Genomic DNA, 16,632 nt, shown 5'->3' on the forward strand with positions numbered 1-16,632 from the left:
TAGCGAAAAATTTGAAGGTTGCCGTCTGCTTCGACTCCGCTGACGTGAATGAGAGGTTGGAGCTCTGGGCTGGTGTGTGTTTAGAATTATCTTCGCCTCCGGATCCTGTCTCTTAAGAAAACTCATCAATTCTTTGAGACTTCAGGTTGAGAGACGGATTCGCCCTGCTACTCTACCTGCTAAATACCACGAAAAGGGGCTCTGGAGACGACTCCTTCCAGACAGAATGTCATTTGATCAACTCAACCGAGTTAATAACTTGCTCCGGAAAGGGTCAAGAACTCCTACCCTTCCCACCCGCGCGGCTGCGCGGCGCGGAGGTCGACTTCCCTATCCCAGGTAGCCTCCCAGCCAGGGCCCAGGAGCTCCTGTCGTATGGTTCTTTGCGGGCTCAGTCCTGCGATCAAGTTTCTAGTATTTCCAAGAACCCACACCCTTCCGTGTTCAAGCACATATGTCTCTAGAAATTTAGCCTAGCCGGGGTCCCGGGATAAGAGAAGCGTGAAACAAAGAGACGCAACCCCCGCCCCCTCCGGATCCCCTGGGTCTCCTCCCTCCAGGATTTCCAGTTTACCAACCTTCTGCTAGCTGGACCCTCACCCCCCGCCCCCCCAGTGTTCTGCGCTCCAGGGCGTTTTTCGATTTCGTCTTCCCATTGACAAAAGGGGAAAAAGCGAACTGAATCTACACCCCTTGCCCTCACTCCTCCTCCTAGGCTATAGGAGAAAATCAACGTCACGCCGACCTGTCTCCTTCCTAGGCTGACGAGCGCAGCCCCTGGAGAGGCCACTCAGTTCCTTAGTGTGAATTTCCTTGCCACCCACGTTTGGGACCAGAGCCCGGGCTGGCCTCCGACGCGCTTGGTGGGCCCAGGTGGGGACGTGAAAACAAAAGTGAATGAATCCTGCCTCCCGAGGCTCCGGTCACTAAAAGAGGAGAAGTCCCTGTGTGCCACCTGGAGGCTGTCTGCCTGGGGACCTTCCAATCTCCTAAAGGCGAAGAGTGGAGAAAGAAAGCTCTACCTCCGGCTGTGGCCTCAGAGATGAAACCCCCTGGGAAGGTTAAGCTTTCAGTCTTAGGTTGCTCCCTTCTCCGCTCGCGCTTCAGTATGCCGGGTTTCCCCAAAATGAATACACGTGTGGAAATGAAAGAATCAAGGTACCATTTTAATTGCTTCAAACTCTGTCAAATCACCTCTTTATGCCATCTCCAGAGGCTCAACTTTCTCTGAGTGCCTACATTCCAGAAAATTGGGAGGACAGCATTCCCTCTGCATTCGCCTTGTTGGCGGCGTCGGGAAATGGCATTATAGTTATTAGTACGCAATATTTTAAAAGAATAGTTTATTTCTTAATATCATCCTCAAAATATAGACAGCCCAAAGTATTAGTTGCCATCCCCCCCCCCCCCACAAGTTTATTCTATTCACTTTGTGTTGCAAACGTTGAATTGGAAAACAAGAGAGAAACCCCCGCAGCGCAGATTCACTTCTGAGCTCAACTGTCAGGCGGGGGACCCGCCTGGGCTGATTAGCAGAGAGACGGGCTCCTTTGTTGATTTAAGAGTTCACCAGCCAAGACGTAACAATTGCCTTGACGCCTTTTCTCAGTTGTCTATTGTTGACTTATATTTGCAAAATATAAGTACAAAATTAGATCCAAAAAAAGAAAAACAAAAAAAAAGTAAGTGAAAATATAATAATGGTATTAGAGGTCTGTTTTAACTGGCTTTGTTTATGGATTGTATATATCTCACACACATCTATATGAAAGATATCAAAAGTGTATAGCACATCATATTTTATGTATAAGTTATATGTTATATGCTAAAGTAACATCATTTTTACGTTATAAGTTAATGCCATAAAGAAAAGTTTGAAATGCTATCTTTTATACACATAACACCCTCTGTCCAAGAAAATAATTAGCAGGCTTAAAATTGATATTCAGAGGTGTTCCTATAGAGAACAAAAGCCAAAACTTCGAGAACAGAAATCCCATCAAATATGATGGTACATAACTAGGTTGCTACAGATTAATACCATAAGAAAATACTCCCCTGTTTTGCACAATCTCATTTTATTTTAGCTGTGCACTTAAAATTTGTATTTTGTCATTTAATTGTTCTGAAATCTTTGATCACATCCTATCAGCAAGAAATAAAATCTGAAAAAGTCATCAATAATGCCTAAGGAATTACTATAATTACCTTTGGTGCTTTGACAATATTGTGCTCATCTTTATTTAAATGTAAATATTAATATATTAAAGTTAATATGACTGTATAACAAGATAATATCACCCCAGCATACTTTACAAGAAATTAATATAAAGTGAAAGAGCAAGTGTAAACTTCTTCCATAATGACTAGAGTCTATTATCAAAATATAGTAATAATAATAAGATTCATACGTGTAACAAATATATAGCTATCCATTCTCCTATCAGTGTTCAATCTAGTTACAAAAACATTGAACTATTATTATATGATGTAGGGTCTCACTTGACTGTAGCTAAATTGATGTTTTGCCATATTTTAAGAATCCTTTCCCTACTCCCTAGATACATGTAATAGCTTAGAGAGATCACTGCATCTTGAACTGTAATGCTAAATCAGAAATTATATTATTACCCGTAACTAGCATCCTGCTGACTTTCACTTAAATATCTAGACCCAAATTATTTTATATCTCACTTCAGAATGTGGTACAATGTGCTATTTCATCTTCTTGGCCTTGTCTTAGAATTTGTTATAGACCCTTCTTTTTATGAGCCTCACAAACCACCAGTGATAGTGATGAGAAGCACTGTATATAGTTACACTGGCTTTGGATTCTTGTATGGTGTATGAAAAATAAAAATCATATCTTTTAGGTCTTGATGGTGTATTCCTTCCAATCCTGAGATGTTGATTTAGCTGTCCCAAGTGTCCCATGATGTGCCCCTCCATAATCCTGTACTTGAGCCATTGCAGAAGTGCTGATGTGACTTTGGTATGCTGGGCCAGGGCAAATATATTCTTTTGAATTATGCCAGCAGTGAGGAAGAAAAATGAGTACAGATCTCAAAATGGGAAAAAAGGTGAGTGGATGAGAAATCCCTCTTTTTGAATACTGTGGTAGAGGAAGAATTGGGTGTACCTGACTTTATCAGCCATCAAAAAAGAGGATGAAAATGGCTGTTAGACTAAGAGGAGAAAAGTATTCAGTTTTGAGGAGAGAAAGAGAAAGCTCATTGAGGAAAAAGTGAGGTCAATGTCAAGAGAAACAAAGGAAAGGAACAGGCCTCAGTGATCCCGTTCATCCTGATACACTGTGCATTTATGAGCAAAACCCAGATCCTTATTAGCAGAGGGAAGTTGAGAAAGTGATGAAGACTAGGAAAAAGCAGGTTTTATATAGTTTTTTTTTTTTTTTTTATAATCTGGCATTTAAAACTTTAAAAACTCCAATTTAAGAGGTTTCTTTCTTTTTTTTTTTTTTTAAGAAGTAGACTGACAATTTTTAAAAGTTGTTTTGCATCCTTAAGCATATACTAGAGTGCTTATGAAAGTAAGCTCACTGTTGGTAAGCTGTAACAGCACAGAACATTCAAATCAAAAGTGCTGGAAATACCATAAAACGGATTCCTACATTTTAAAACAGTATATATAAAGTAAGCTCGTTTAGCTATAGGATTCAGGACTCAGAAAGGAGGAAAGATTAGATCTGAGAAGGAATTTTAAAAAATGGCTTCAAAGTTTTCTAGAGTTTTTGTTAGCCATTGCTTTCTCTATAGACTGGATTATACTAGAAAGTGTAATTTGTATATTTGGAACTGCTCACTGAAACCACAATAAAAACAGAAAAAATGTGAAAACACTGCCTTATGCTCAAATTCATACCGGGCAGCTTGAAGGGCTGCCAGCGACATCGCTGTTCTGTTAGCATTTTTGACCTGGCCTCACATTCTCCCAGACTGTTTCTTCTGATGTGAGAAGAATGTAAGCCAAAACCACCAGGGAGCATTCTTCGCACCCATGCACTTGAGAGAGTTTGGGTGTCCAAAATGTTGAAAAGGTCAGATACAGTTGTTCTCATAGAATCTATTCTGGAGGTCACGGGGTCAGAATGTCTGCACATGTGCACAAACCAACAGGCCCATAAAAGCCTGATAGGAGGCAGCAGTGCCCCATAAAAGGTCACACCCAGCCAGAATCCAACAACATTTGAAAGGCATCTGCTATAGAGAAGAAATATGAGACTGAACGCATTGGTAGCGGCAGCAGCAGAGAGAGATGGATGGGGATTAATCATGGTAAAATACTGAGCAAAAGAGACAGCAAATTCTGCCAAGCATGAATACTTCTCTACTCACATGTTTCATAAAGTACACTCTTCGAAGTACAAACTGATGGGCCAAGGTCAGGTTGATCTTTGCTAGGCTAAAAGAAACAGCTGCTGAGTGTATATCCTGGTCAATGGGGGAATCCCTAAGGATTTTTAATGTTAAAAAAAGGGAAATTCGTTGCAGTTCAACAGTAGAAAAATTCCTGATAATACGTGATAATCAAATTGCCTTCCTTCTCTTGGCTCAGACCATAAACTTTGGAGGTAGTACCCATTTATGAAGATTATTGGTTGTCCTTAGCCTGTGGATCTCCAGGACTTTTCTTTTTTAATGTATACCCCTTGTGTTTCTTAGATGTAGCATCTTGCATTATTTCACAATCTCTCCTCATTGAGACAACTTTTGTATAAGCAAAACATGTTACATGACAGCCTTCAGACCACGTAGACAGCCGCATACTGTGTAGTTTACAAGGCTTTCAGCAAGGGCGTCCCAAGCGCAGTAGCATCCCTCGGTTCCATCAAGGTGCACCAACCAACTGGTAAAGACTTACTTCCTCGACACTCATAAAGGATCTTTAGTCTTTAGGTACTTGTGTTTCATTTTGGTTGTTTCTTTTTAACTTAAATACCGAGGCTTTCTGTTGGTGATTTTTCCCTGTTTCTTTATCCTTTTGTACAGTTGTGAAAGTTTTGTTTTGTTTTTTTTTATAATAAGCATGTTGTGCTGACAATAAGAAAGAAAAAAAGAAAGATGTTAAAAAGGAAACAAAAATGATAGACCTAAAAACAAGTGACTTAAAATGACATGCCACTTAACACTGAAAAGAAATGAACTATTGATATGAGGTATCCTTCGGAGGAAACTCATGTTAAGTGGAAAAAGTAAGACCAACAATTCACACACTCTGTGATTGCATTTATATAAAATTCTAGGAAATACACAAATTAATGTGGAGTGATGGATCCACCAGGGCTTGGGGATGGGGGTTGGTGACAGGGAGAGGCAGAAGGGAGGAATTGCAAAGGGACATTGGGAAACTTTTAGAAGTGATGTATCTTTTAGAGTTTCATTATCTTGACTGAGGTGATAGTTTCACAGATTATATATATATATATGTGTGTGTGTGTGTGTGTGTGTGTATATCAAAGTTTATCAAATCATACACTTTATTTACTTACTTACTTAGAGATTTTATTTATTTATTTGACAGAGAGACAGTGAGAGAAGGAATACAAGCAGGAGGAGGGGGAGTGGGAGAAGCCGGCTCCCAGCTGAGCAGAGAGTCCAATGTGGGGCTTGATCCCAGGACCCCAGGATCATGACCTCAGCCAAGGGCAGACACATAATGACTGAGCCACCCAGGTACCCCAAATCATACACTTTAAATCTGTACAATTTATCATATGTCAATTATACTTCAATAAAGCTAATAAAAGTAGACTCCAAGAAAGGAAGAAACTGATTATTGCATTGTCTTACTCTCTCTTTTTTTTTTTAAGATTTTATTTATTTATGAAAGAGATGGAGAGAGAGGAGGTAGAGGAACAGAGGGAGAGGGACAAGCAGACTCCGAGGTGAGAGCTAAGTCTGACGGGGTGGTAAGGGGTTAGGGGGCTTGATCTCAGGACCCTGAAATCATGACCTGAGCTGAAGATGCTTAACTGCTTAACCTGAGCCACCAGGCACCCCACCTTTTTCTTTATTATAATTGTTACTATGATTAGTATCATTGTTAGGTACTTTTTATAGGGAGGTGATAGGGCAAAGGGCAAACGTACAACCTTGTATGTGATAAAATGAAGCATTTGAGAGAGAGAAGAAACTTACCTCAACCATTGGCCTGACCAGTATTTTGTCAGTTGTTGCTCGAGAACACTAATCTGAGGTTTCTGTGACCTAATCCTATAATTTTAAGTACTTTTCTGTCCTCCAGTAGTATCAGTGTTAGGGATCCCAACATACATTTTCAAGAAGGCATCTCAAATATCCTGCTTTCCCCAAAGTCAAATTATTCTCTAATTCCTAGTGCTTTGGGGGTAATTTTTTATGATATCATTTTCTACTTGTTTAGGCATAGGTTGGTCTACCGTCTTCAAAACTCTTAAGGTTTTTTTGTTTGTTTGTTTTTTGTTTTTTTAATTTTTAAAATATTTTATTGATTTATTTAACAGAGAGAGATCACAAGTAGGCAGAGAAGTAGGCAGAGAGAGGAGGAAGCAGGCTCCCAGGACCCTGAGACCATGACCTGAGCTGAAGGCAGAGGCTTAACCCATTAAGCCACCCAGGCTCCCCAAAACTCCTTAAGTTTTTAAGGAACAAGTATACTTCTACACCATTACTTTCAACCGTTGGCTTTCTGCAGATCTTTAATGAACTATCAAATGGTCTCCCAGCCAGACTGCTGGAGTCCTGCTGCCTTTGGCTGAACTTCCTCAGATGTCAGTGGCTGGTTCCTAAACACTCTGTTCTGTCACCCAGTGGGTCCTAGAGTCCGCCTGATTTATGTGTGAGCTCTTCATATGCTTTGGGCATTGCCTCCAACACCGGCTGCAGCCTGAGGCTTCCCAGCCACCTTCTTCTTTCTGTCCACTGCAGATCGGTCTTCAGCATGCCCCTAGCTCATTCTTTCTCCTTGTCAAGTTAAGTTGCTGTGAAGTGGCCTATCTGATCTTCAAGTAGTCATGTTGGTTCTGTCTGTAATCATTCCTCAACACACTAGCCTGTGTGTTGGCTGTGAGGCAGGGAGAAGGGTAAAGGGAAGTGATTTAAATGTATAGTGCTTAAATAGAAGGTTTATTTCTCTTCATGTTTTGGATTTGGAGTTAAAACCCTGATCGAGGGGCGCCTGGGTAGCTCAGTGGGTTAAAGCCTCTGCCTTCGGCTCAGGTCATGATCCCAGGGTCCTGGGATCGAGCCCAGCATCGGGCTCTCTGCTCAGCAGAGAGCCTGCTTCCTCCTCTCTCTGCCTGCCTCTCTGCCTACTTGTGATCTCTGTCTGTCAAATAAATAAATAAATAAAATCTAAAAAAAAAAAAAAAACCCTGATCGAGGAAAGGATCAGGCAGCAGCTCATTTTTGTGGGTCTTTCCACAGCATAGGACATGAATCCAGTGGCTGAACAAATGACTGTTAAAGACGGGGAAGGGTTAGGCAGAGGAAATGGAACGAGATAGAGAACATTAGTGTTGATTAGAAATCTTTGTACTCTGATCAGAAGCTTGCTTTTTAATATGCTTCTGTGTTTCTATAGTCATTCTGCTCAGAAAATTCTCTCCTACCTGCAAACTTTCAAAGCAGAAAAAAGAACATTGAAAGACTGATGTCAGGAAATGTGTTTTTCCTTTGTTTTTCTCTTTGTGGAAGAGAGTGCTGTTTACTCAACAAATGTCCTTGCCCCTTCCACCCATCTTCTTTCTTGCTAAGAGAATTGTTTTTGTTTCCTTTCTTATTAGATATTTCCAGCTACAATACTTTATTTCCTAGCTTCTCTTGTAGATAGGCATGGCCAATAAGGTAGAAGTGGAGGTTTATGTGTCAGTCTTCTGGGAAAACTACTTAAAAGGGCAACAGACAACTAGCATGTACCCCCCTTGCTCCTATTTTTTTCTCTCCTTGATTAGAACCTGTGGCCAGAGCTCCAACAGCCATCTTATGTTTTGGGGATAGCCTTGAGGAAGAAGCTATGCAGAACTGGTAGAGGGAAGGGTTGCCCAGATCTCTGATTATTTTCTAAGAGCCATCATATCATTTCCAAACTATTGTATTATCTATTGCTGCATAACAAATTACCACAAGTTTATCAGCTTGAAACAACACCTATCTATTATCTCACAGTTTCCTTGGATCATGAGCCTGGGCATGAGTCCTTTACTCTAGGTCTCACAAGGTTTCAGTCACAGTAGCAGCCAGCCAGTATTTTCATCAAGAGCCTTGAATGGGGAAAGAATCTGCTTCTGAGATCACTCAGGATAGTCATGTAATTTATTTCCTTGCACTTGTTACAGACTGAGGTCCCCATATTCATGCTAGCTGTTGCCCTGGGACTACTCTCAGCATGTAGTTGAGGACTTCTCTCTGTGGCCATCTCCACAGTGTACGAGGTGGCTGTTAGCTTCTTCAAAGCCAGTGGAAGAAACTCTTCAGAAAGAGCCCATTCCCTCTTTTACCGGTCTTTGCTTGATGAAGTCAGGTGATCCAGGATAATCTCCCTTTTGGTTAACTAAAAAAACAACCAATTTGGGACCTTAATTACTGTATCTGTATAGTCCTTTCACTTTTGCCACATATGATATGCTAATGATGGGAGTGACATACCATCATATACCTGGTCTTTTCCACACTCAAAAGGCATGTGTAGCTGGCAGTGAGAAGCTCGGAGGCCATCTTAGAATTCTACTTACCACAACTATCAACCCGTGGGCTTCCTTTCCATTCAGAGAACTAACCTCTCATTGCTTTGGCCAAATAGACAGGGACATCTCTATTGCTTGTAACCAAATACAATTCCTAACTGTTAACAATATCTGGAGATGTAAAGGAAAACATATAAAAGAATAAGTTTTAAAAAAGTAATTTTAAAATTAATACAAAACATGTTAATTAAACATGTAAATTTAAATAAGAGAGTAAAAAATACAAGCCCTCATATATATATAATAAATATGTAATTATATATCTCTACATATATATCTATGTTTATTAAAAAATAGACTCACACAATACATGATATTGTCATAAAATGTTCACATATGTTAATGCCTTCCATCCAGTAGACTACTCTGAATTCACCTGTAGTTGAACAGGCTGAGTTTATTGTTCATTGCAGCAAGAGAGACTACACATCATGAAGAACTGTGTGGTGTGTTAGTGAAATGGTGGTAGAAGGGATTTAGAGGATTGGTGCCTTGGTTTGGTGATTTTGGTAGGGGAGGTCAAGGAAATGGAGGTTTGCTTGCTCTGGATAAGGTGCTTTCAGGAAGGAGGGAAAAAATAGATGATTGGGTATCCTAATAAGTCTTTTCTAGAAGGAGGGAAGACTAGAAGGACGATAAAGCTGTAAGGAAATAGCAATCACTTAAATTAGCCAGGAGATGTTTGATATTTCTCTGGTTTGTGCAGTGAGCTGTGCTTAAACGAAATTATGAAGTGGTCTTTTTCTTTACAGTAACAGAGAAACCTTGCCTCATATTGACATTCTGTGAGATTGTTTTGGTCAGTCAAATAGGAAAAAATTGAGTCTTAGCTGGGAGGGCCAGGCCAGCTCCTAAGAACTAGCTAATACTGAGGCCCGGTTTTAAGTGTCAGACCAAGTTCTTGGATGTCAGCGGCTGCTTTATTCTTTCTCCCAGAGAATCTTTCTAGTGAGAGAAAAAGAGAGACACAAATGAGGTAATATAATGCACTGAATCAGGGATAGAGGATCTTTAGTCACTCCATTACATACATAATCATGTATGTAGGAATATAATGTAATTAATAATTCTAGACTTCGTTTCAAGATATTTCCATGTTGTTTGAGATGTCCTATGTTGGTGGGATGTGCACACATACCACACATACATACATATATGAAATACATGTTTATTCATATATATGAAATATATATCATATATATTTATATACTTTTTAAGAGAGAGCATTACTCTAAAGTTATCTACAGACATGTTTCTAATACATAATATGTAACATCTAACTATATCTCCTCCGTTGAGAGAAAGCATTATTCACTATCACATCTTGAATCAGTATATTACTGAGAACTTGTAGGGTTTATCTTGATTAGTCTTTGTTTCAAAATTGTATGAAATAAACAACTAGCTGCTGCTGCTAATATCAACAACATTTTCTAAAAATATGTTGAGTATGTTGTGTTCTTCTAAATATTTATCTTTTTTAATAATCTCAATAAGCTATATTTTGGGAAGCTTTTTGGGTGGGCAAATAAATGCTTCCAACTGAGACAAAATGAAGAACAGTTCAACTCTCCTCTAGAATTTACAGAGATGCCTGTCTTATCTACTCATCAAAATGTCCTTGGCCCAAAATAGGTCTAGTCTATAATGATCTTCTCCCCGAAGTTGGAGAAAGTGAGATTCTGCCCACTGGTCGAACAACCATTCTGTTCTCTCATCTTTCTATTAGAGAAAGTGGCCCTTTCCAAATTTATTCTAAAGTTCTAGCTGGAATATTACGCATTTCTCACAATTCTAGTCTTTCAAGGCTTATAAACCTTCTCTACGAAGTAATTACACAACTTACCTGAAAGGAAATGTGGATTGCTGTCTAAATTAGTAAGGATAATTTGTAATTTCTTGGGGAAAAACTCAGAAAGTGAAAGTTATCTTTGAGTGTTCGAATTGAATTTCAGTATTCAAAGGATGAACTCTTCCACAAATCTTTCCGTTTGATGTTTCTGGAAAAGGTGTAATGTAAGCACAATACTGAGCCTTCTTTCCATAACTCCTGGAAAGGTGCCATAGAACATGCATTTACATCAAGTCTTTGCTTGAGGTGAGTAAGCAATTACCATTGATCAGCTTAGCAGCCAAAAGGGCACCAAATTCATTATTCAGTTTCTTCAAGGGATCTTGCCAGGTGTTCTATACATGTGCCTCCTGCAATCTGTAAACTGAAACGTTGCTTCATATCCAGGTCACCTGCTGAATCAAAGAGAAAGGGAACGGCATCCCTGCCTCTTGAGAAGGTACCATGATGAACCAAGTGATTTTTAGCACCTTCTGCATTTCATGGTACTGTTGCCAGGATGTTTGAGGAGATATCCTGCCAATCCCTGCACTCTGTGAGAGTCATTTGGATGCCTGTGCTGGTTCTGAGTGAGCTCAAGTGCCCAACAAGGTGATCTGGATTATCACACATTCTCCCAACCTTGGTTTGTCCATTCTAGTTTTGTTCCCTATTCCTATTTGGCCACTGACGTACACTCATTGCCCTCAGTTGATGCCTCTGGTGGGTTGAGGCAGCCCCACACCAGCTGAGGTTTGGTTGGTTTTCAAGTACCAACTCAGAAAATGCATGTTGAAGATATCTGCTTCAGATATCATCCATGGAAAGTCTACTCATAGAAAAGGTAAGGTGCAAGTCTTAGTTGCAAGAGATGTATGAGACAAATAAGTCTAACCTTCCTATTCTAGCACCTGCAATGCATACCTCTATATCTCTAATATTAAAGAGTATATTCCAACATCACAAGGTTGATGTGTAAAAACTAAGATAATTGAAGTGAAAATAATTTGTAAATACCAAGCAGATTGATTCTATAGACACTGTAGTGATAGCAGTAATGATAGCGTTATCATCATCATCATTACTATTATTACTATAGTTATTATCATTGGTGGTAGTGATAGTAGCATTAGGAAGGATATAGTAGATCTGTTTCTGTTTAAACAACAGAAGACTTAAGAATGGGAAGTACACTAAGGATTTAATTGCTAGTTAATAATTTGTTGATGATTATTATATTTTTTATAGCTATGTAGAAATATATAGCTTTATTTTTTCTTAGATATGCCAGGCAAGCCATATATATAGGTATGTATATATGTATATATATATACACATGTAGTTGTGTATATATACATGTACATTATGTACATTATGTATGTATACATGTATATATGTATACATTATGTATTCATATGTAATATGTTAATAAATACTAATGTGAGCACATATTCATTAATATTGTGTATAGATTTTATAAATACTATGCATGATGTAATGTGTGATGAAATATCACACTATAACTTGGACTTGATGCATATAATAACAATATACATCAAGTTAAATAGAAACGAATACCTTATAACAAAGAGACCAATTATCATATATATAAACCAGAATTTCATCTTAGTTCTCTTACAAATATAAATTATTTATTACAATACTGTGTAAAAATGTTAAATTGACCTTGGAAATACAGGTATTTACACATACACATGTACTTCAAGCACACATGTTTTACTAACAAATACCAGTAAGTCTAATGAAGGCAACTCAGGGTAGTTCAAACAAGTGTTTAACATAGACAACATGAGCATAAATCTTGTCTGTTCTTAATATGTCTTAGAAATAGGAACCTATTTTAGCGATAAAAGAAGTGCTAAAATTATCATCTTAATGTGTATATTTAACTAGTTTTATTTTTACAGTGCTTTGATTTGAAGCATTTTTAAAATATACGTTATCTAGAGAGCGAAACCCTATTCTTGGATCTTTGTTTCTGTGAGAATATAGAACTGCTATTATCATGTCTCTATATGTAAGATTCTTGGTGGCATGTCCAGGGGCAGTAGTACCCATTGAGCCATCCCCAGTCCTCTGTCCTTTGTGACATTCATCCATGGATACAGTGAGAAGAGGTAGAATCTATAGCAAAAGGGGAACCAAAACCCGTTTTAACTGATGTGAAAAATCTCAAGCCCACTTTTGGGGAACTTTAGCTTTATTTCCCAGAATCTTTCATCATCTGCTTGTAGCAAAAATTAATCTGTAGGGTTTGATTATTTATAAGATGGAGAAAGACCTTCAAGATTTGCATGAAGTACAGTAATTTAACCAATTTGAGGGGACTGGTGGAGGGTTGTAAAAATTATGCCATTTTATTACTTTACCTAATTTATCAAATTCAATAAAATGTGAATGTTTGTGATTTAAGTACATACAGAAGAAAGTTCCATCTGTTGGCAACTTTGGCCCAGCTCTTACTTGGGCATAATTAAGTTGATCCATCTATACACACAGTATAAAAGAGCCAGATGTAAAGTGATAAATCTATTTTGGATATCTATCATTGGATATTTATTTTCTATATTATAGCATATCTCCTGAAGATTATCTAAATATTTTTGATCAGTCCAGATATTTGGCATTGCATTGATATGGTTTCTAAAAACAGCCACGGTAATAGGTTTAACAGACTATAAATAAAAACAAATGTGTTCCTCATGGGCACACACATTTTTAAAATTAAATTCTACTCACCATTTATTTATTCCTGTAACGATCTGTTACATCTAATTGACCTTCAGTATTGCAGTGAATTGTATTACCTCATGAAAAGTATCTCTATTCTTCTTTCTGCCTTTGCCAATTAGTTTTAGAAGTGGCTAAAACACATTTTCTTCTCTTTGAAGCTGTTTTTGTGACATTTTTTGAAAATGTTATTTCTTATATGTAAATATGAATAATCACTATAAATGTGTGTGTGTGTGTGTGTGTGTGTGTGTGTGTGTGTGTGTGTTTGTGTGTCTTAATAGGTGAGGATTTGGGTTCTCTATAGTGGGGACAGATGTTATAATTCAATTCGAAAGATGACCAAATTCAAATTTTAATTACTGATAGACTGTTGTACTGTCAAACTTTCTTATGGTTGGGATTCCTTCAGAGCACGTCAAGGACAATTTAAGACTCAATTAATTGAGTCCTTTTAGAAAAAGAAAAAGACTTATTTATTTATTTATTTGAGAGAGAGATAGAGAGAGCATGCATGCAAGCAGGGGGAAGGGCAAGGGGAGAGGGAGAGATGTGGGGCTGGACCCCACTACCCAGAGATCCAGACCTGAGCTGAAATCAAGAGTCGGATGCTCAACGGACTAAGCCACTCAGGCGCCCCACAGTTCATTGAGTCTTAGATGAATAGTTATGGAAAAGATACTCTGTGTTGAATCGGACAGTGTATTGACAGCAAAGAAATGGCACATTCAAAGGGCTTAACGAGAGTATTAATGAAGGGACTGTTTAGGGAAGTGTGGGTAGGAGTAGAGTTAAGGGAACCAACAGGGCAGTAAAGCATTTGGGGCTAACAACAGTGGGAAGTTGTTATCATCCGTATATATGCCTTGGATTCTGGAAACTGGGGAAGGGAGGATGCCTATGTTCAAAAGGGCAGTGATAGTGGGTCTGATAGGGATAAATACTCTAGCCTTTTTCTCTTCTAGGCTTCCCATTACCCGCCCGTATCTCCCCATTCATGACCTCAGCTAAAAGCCTTCTGTGGCATAGATCAAGATGGGAAAGGACAGAAAATGGATCTGGGAAGTCACAGAGAAACAATTACCACAGACCTTGTATTAGATTTTTATTTCTGCTGTAATAAATCATCACAAATTTAGTAGCTTAAAATAGCACAAATTTATTATCTTACAGTTCTGGAGGTCAAAATTCCCAAATTTAAGGTGTCTGCAAGGCTGTGCTCCTTCTTGAGGCTCTAGGGAAAGTTAGTCTCCTTGCCTTTTCCAATTTCTAGAGTCTACATGCATTCCTAGACTCCCAGCTCCTTACTCCAATCACTCCACCTCTGCTCTGTCATCTCAGCTCCTTCTCTCACTCTGACCCTCTTGCCTTCCTCTTCTAAGGACCCTTGTGGTTACATTAAGCTCACGCATGTAATCCAGGATAATCTCTTCATTTCAAAATCCTTAACTTAATCCTATCAGGAAAATCCCTTTTGCCACTGAGGTAATGTATTCACAGATTCTGAGGATTAGGACATGGACATCTTTGGGGAGCCCTTTTTCTGTCTGCAGACTACAGGTCCCAACCAGCATATTAATGTGAAAGAAATTGATGTCTCTGCTATAGGGAGATTAAAACTAGAGACTGTGTTTACACATTTCACAATTAATAATGAATTACTTTTATAATTTGAAAAGTATTTTTTTTGAAGAATGCAAAAAATGTCAAACTAGTATTCTGTTTAATGTTAACATGGTTGTATATATTTAGGGTTTTATGTTTTGAATATCTTCTAAATGTTCAACTTCTCAAGTTACTTTCTGCACCTCTGATGGCATGAACACTTTGACATTTTTCGTTTAAAAAAAAAACTGACTTGGAGAAATAATAATCAGTAAGGTTTATTGAATTGTTATGGTATTCTGGCCATTTTCATATACTACTTCCACTATGTCCCTGTAAGAAATATACTATTATTAACTGTATTTTAGAGATGATGAAACAAATACATAGATTAAGTAATATGTCTTGGATAATATAACAAATAAGGGGATATATTGGATATCATTTTCCATTCGCTTCCCTAGATCAATTTTCTACTCTGCTTTGCTCTGGGAAGCTGAACTATTCACACTGCATCATCCAGGCTCTCTTTTCCCCTGGCTTCTGATTGGCTTCAACAAAAGGGAGAGCTCAGCAAGCTTGGTGGTGAAAGAAGAGAGAAATGGTGTTACTTTTCATTACTGTCCAGTCACTCCCTCTCCCTTCCTGCCTTGTTGCTTAGAGGGTCTGCTTCCCTTTGTAGCTGTAGCTTCTACTGGGGTTCTTTCCACTCTCATCAAATTCTGAGAATACCATTCCTTGAGTTCTTGGGGGGAGTAATGGCTTTCATTTTTTCTGGTCCTGGGGTTCTTCACCATCTCTTATTGTTTCCTTCTACTTTCCGATACCTCTCTAAATAATCCCTTCATTATTCTCATTTAAAACCCTCTGAAAGTGCCATCCTTTTCTCTTCCTTTTAAATAAGCTGCAGTTTGATTACAAGGCTATTTAAATTAGAAGATAAGTTCTTAATCATTTCAGTATGTTGACTTTAACAAAAGCACATCTCCCAAGCAAATGAATTTACAACTTGAAATGAATTAATTGCATTAAGTCAACTGCTTATATACTGGTTTATAGTTGTTATCTTTTTTTTAAGTAGCTAATTCACTAAATTAAACCAGTTTAATAATTTTCAGATGTGGACATGGTGTACCTTATGTTGGGTATAATGAGTATACTCTGTATACTATCTGTAAATATAAAACCAATTCACCCGTGTTGTTATTCTGCCATCAGTGAGCATTGTTTATAGCATCTTATCTATCATGCTCAGATTTTATGCTTTGCAGTGAGTTTGGGTTCAATTCATTAAAATGGAAAACTTATCAAATTCTCTTTCAGAGAAAGGAACTCTTACCCTGCAATATACAATACACTTCTGTTCTTTTACAGATTTCTTTTCACTACTTCCTAAGTGATGGTGATGTCTGTTTCCTTGACAACAAGGTAGGGTGAGTGCTGCAATGATACTGAGTGCATGTCAGATGTATTCATAAAGTGAGTTGTAGTTGTTCAGAGGAAATATATCAGAACAACCTTGTCTTCTTTTGTGAGCAAAGATGCTAATGAAGGAGCTTCTCATTGACAACGATTTTCATGGAGCAGAAGGGATAGGTACACATCATACTCAACACCAACCTATCATGTTTCTTCATTTGTTTACTCGTACTTTTTTCCTCAGCTATTCTTAAGTCATACATACTGACCAACTAGTTTATAA

Source organism: Martes martes, assembly GCF_963455335.1.
Source record: "Martes martes genome assembly, chromosome: 5".
Lineage (NCBI taxonomy): Eukaryota > Metazoa > Chordata > Mammalia > Carnivora > Mustelidae > Martes > Martes martes.